Source organism: Delphinus delphis, chromosome 14, assembly GCF_949987515.2.
Source record: "Delphinus delphis chromosome 14, mDelDel1.2, whole genome shotgun sequence".
Lineage (NCBI taxonomy): Eukaryota > Metazoa > Chordata > Mammalia > Artiodactyla > Delphinidae > Delphinus > Delphinus delphis.
Window position 1 is genome coordinate 73,529,563 of NC_082696.1, and position 4,954 is coordinate 73,534,516.

Consider the following 4,954-nt stretch of genomic DNA (forward strand, 5'->3'; position numbering starts at 1 on the left):
AGGTCCTAATTGTACACTAAAATGACAATCATCTTACAACATATAAATGTATCCACTTTTTTTTAAAGTCTTCATACTCACTTCCCTTTGTGTGGAATGGCTTCTCCCACATGTGCATATGGCTTGTGCCCTCAGCTCCTTCAGAGCCCTTATCTGTGAGGCACCTAACAGGTGTTCAGACCTCTGACCTGAGGTTTTCCCTGATCACCTTATATAAAATGTAACAATCCCTACCCACCCACCAACCTAAAACTGACATGTCTGCTATTTTTCTCCACAAGTATTTTCTAACACCCTCTGACATACTACATATTGACTTGCCATTTGTTTACTGTCTGTTTCCCCTACAAAAATATAAGATGTCTGGAGGCCTTGTCTGTTTTGTTCATTCCTATGTCTTCCTCTCCTTGAATAGTTCCTGACCCATAGTGGGAATTCATAAATATATGAATAAACAGTATGAAGATAAGTATCTTCTTTTCACCTCCTCTCATTAGTCTCCCAGGGACAAAAGTATACACTCGATGCCGTTTTTTAAGTCACCATTATTTTTTTTTTTTTTTCACCATTATTATTTTTACGTTGCCTTTTTTCTAAAAATGTTTTCAAGTGTCAAAATGAAATTTAAAGCCTTTAAAATTCAAACCTGCAACATTAGTATAGTATTTATGCCTTATAAATCACGAATTTATCCTTGATGCTTTTTCTCCATACATTACACAAAGCATACTCCATTAGTTAACTCAAAAGCAATTTCCTGGATTACATATACTTACCCTCACCAATTCCCCTACATTCCTTAAATTTTAAACAGAATAGTAACATGCAGCTTTGTCTTTAAAATCATTAAGCTCTTCTTTATCTTATATAAACTCCTAATCCTCTGAGCTAGGCAAGTAAGTATCTATAAACACACTGCCCCATGAACATGTTTTATTACCCCCTTATCTATAAAAGAGTTTGGGCTTCAATCAGCCTAACATCTCATCTGAACTTCTTCCAACCCTTCTAGCCAGTCATTCTTGGCATGGATTGGATTCCACCTAACAGAGATTGCCCAAGTTTTGCCGAACGTAGCAAATACCCTCCCTCTACTCAAATTAACGCATAAATATTAAATACATATCTATATTGTAAATAGATTTAAAATATACAAGTAAGGCTATTTCTCTTACATACATCCACTGAGAATACTTCTACCAGGACCAAGAAGCAAATACTTCTCACAATAATTAGTTGGACACGTCATGAAATGTCTATGAAGTGAAGAGTGAGCTCCTGCTCTCATCCCATCAAACTGTAGTTCTAGCCCTTTACCACTGGCTTCAGAAAAAAAATGGACAAGACATTTTAGAAACATTCCATGTGGTAGAGAGAGAGAACTGCTAACATGTGATGGTCTAGCCTGCCGTGTGTCTACCTCCTTGGTACACTGAAACCTTAATAAAGATTTAAAAAATAAATAAGTAAATAAAAATAGGTTCTGATAGGGAGGGTGGGAGGGAGGGAGACGCAAGAGGGAAGAGATATGGGAACATATGTATATGTATAACTGATTCACTTTGTTATAAAGCAGAAACTAACACACCATTGTAAAGCAATTATACCCCAATAAAGATGTTAAAAAAAAAAAAGAAAAGAAGGAATGGATAAATACATTTAAAACATTCTGCAGCTTATCAATTTATTTTAAACATGTGGCACGTTTGACTGAAATCTGGAATTTCATTCCAAATGATTGAAATAAAAATCATTTACATGCACAAAAAAAAAAAAATAGGTTCTGGACTCTGTCAGATGAAACGAGCTGGCTTTTCTGTGGCATCAGCCTTGTGTGCCAGTGTGCGCAGGGTCCTCTTTCCTTCCCACTGCATCTCAGAGCTTGAATTTTCACATGGCAAAGTCCAGCCCATGGAATCACTGGCTGCACATTGGAGAATATTAGAGAGACCAAGAAAGGGTCTGACTTCTTCTAAAATGTATTACTGACATTTTTCTAACTATTGAATAGAGACGATTCAATATCCTACCCTGGGCATAACGGGCTGATTTATAAGACATACTAGCCTGGTCCAGTAATAGAGAAGAAATAGTAAAGACAAAATTTCATTCTTTCAGCCGTCTGAGGATTTTTCCATGCCAAATGCAAAATATCTCTTAAGTTCAGGGCATTTTGCATGATGTTTCTATTTTTTATGTGCTCAATTTCAATATGTAATTCAGAAATATGAAAATCAGGTTTTTGTTCTGACTCTTTTGTGTTCAGAATAATTCATGTTACTGAAGTCATATTTGCCATGACTTGGTGGACGTTTCTGTTGCTAAAGGCAGGTTATTTTTCCCTTTTCTAGGATCTTCTGGTCTACAATTAATGTATTAAGGAAATAAAATATCAGGGTTTTTACTAGAAAATATGCTTGAATCCAAGTTCTAAATATGCATATTTGAAAGTATTAGATTGAATGACAAACCGTGGTACACAAATACTAACCACGCCAATCATAAATAGTACGCATTATAACCTGGATATGTGCCCGACACTTGCCCGGCCACTTCACATGAAATAAACTTACACTTTACACAGGGCCTTTATTTCTAGGCGTGGCCGCAAATATTCGCTTCATTTGTATTTCCATGTGATAACTGGAAGGCGAGTATTATTTTGCTTTCATTTACATGTAGAAAAATGGTGACAACGTTCATGTTTTCTTTATGCAAAAATTCAAGCAACGGCTTAATGTTTCAAGGAAGTCAGGAGGCAGAAGGAAGTCCAGTGTCTTTATATGCTTCTACTTTTTCCTCAAGAAATAGTTTCTATGAAATTATATTTGCCAAGCATTAGACTTCTCAAGTGCTTTTCCATACAATATCTCATTTGAATCTCACAATTGCTCTCTCATGTGTGTGCTTGCATGTTTTCCACTTCGGACAGTAATATTTTGGCCCTTCTTCCAAAAGTAAGCATAACCCCATTTTTTGTGTGTGTTAAACTTTTTAATCCAGTTGTGTGAAACAGTCTTTTTAAGGCCCGGGTAAGCTGTAGTTTTCATACTTACTTAGAACAAACACATTTCAAGGGCATCCTGAACTCCCATGGTCCATCACATAGAGGACAATAGCACAGACTGGGAAAATGAGCTTTGTCTTGATAAATGAACATATTTACAGGCACATATGCAGATAAGCAGGTGTTCTTGAAAATTGTCACTCTTAAGAATCTGCTATTTATTGACACTTCCTTCTCTGTTTTTCTTATATTTGATGGTTTTGTTAGATATGACATAACATCATTAATTATGACTCCACTAATTTCAAGTTTATGTTATATTGGATGAAGAAAGAGTTGGCCTTTTCTTCCACCTACCTTTCCTTCCTTCCTTTTTTCTTCCTTTTCTTCCTTTTCTTTCTTTTTACTTTTCCCTCTCTTTACTTTCCTCCCTCTCCCATTCTTCTTTCTTTTGTTTTTAATTAAAAATTTTTTTTTTACTTTGACTTTAAATTTAATTTTTATTTTATAGTGGAGTATAGTTGATTTACAATGCTGTGTTAGTTTCAGGTGTACAGCAACGTGATTCAGTTATACATATACATATATCCATTCTTTTCTCAGATTCTTTTCCCATATAGGTTATTACAGAATATTCAGTAGAGTTCCCTGTGCTATACAGTAGGTCCTCGCTGATTATCTGTTTTATATATAGTAGTGTGTACATATTAATCCCAAACTCCTAATTTATTCCTCTCTCCCCACCTTTCCCGTTTGTCAGAGTGACTGATCCAAGGTCACATGGCCTCAACTCTGGCCTTCTGGTAGGTATCATACTCTTTCCTATACAGCACAGCACAGCAAAAACTTGACTATTTATTTTTCTATAAAAATGTAACTGTGCATTGCTCCCATGTCTTAAAATCACCAAGAAATTTTCACTAGACCTTACTACCCTCTACTTCTCTCTCTTTATAAGTTAAAACTATAAACACCATGATACTGGCTTTCTAGCCAGCATACTGGAACTCATTCTAAAATTAGCTTTCAAGGCAGTCACCTTGAGAATCTTTTGTCCTGTTACAAACATACCTCACTGATCAAAATATGTTTAAAATGCTTTGGGAATTACTTTGAAAACCAGGTTACAGGCCACAAAAGAATATCACTTTCATTACTTCATAGTTACACCTCAATTATTTTTTAAATTAGTAACATTTTAATCACTCACTTTCTTCACCGGATGAGACTCTGATTTCTTTGGATCTTTCCCAAATACAATATTTTCACTCAAAGTATGAAAAATTTTTCACTGTTAAACATAATTTTTAAAGTTTGCCACGGTCTTGCAGAACGATTCCACAAGAGAAATTCCAAGAATGACTTGTCCAAAGGCAGCATCCCTGAAATGAGTATGGAGCCTGCCAAGGTGATGTCTTGGACGGGACTAACTTTCCCTTAGCTTTGAAATTTTATTCAAAAATAAGTTTTTGAAACTTATAGTCACATATCATGTATATATGAGTCAGCCTATACCCACAGTGCTTACGGAGGAATTCTACATAAATGTCTAAAAAGGAGAGGCTGTTCCCACGGCTGCCAAAATAAAGTCCTCTAGAGATAGACAGTGATTTTCTGAACTAGCAATGTTTCCATTGACAAAGGACTTCTGTTTCTTCCGATTTAGCAAGTTTCAGTTCAATCTACCAATTTTCCCATTATGCCACTTTTAAGAAAAAGGATCATTTTAACCCCAGTAAAGCATTTCAATAAATTGCCCACTATCAAAAGGCAAAGGATGTGTTATGACACCTCTTTCCTGCCTCAGAAATAATTTTTCTGTCATTTTGACAAGTAAGTGAAGCATCTCTTTCCCATCTGAAAAAGTCAGTTGGCATTCCTTCATCAAGTAAGCTTCCAAGTGTTTCTTCATTTGACCCTCAAAACACTTTTTAACACTTTACTTGT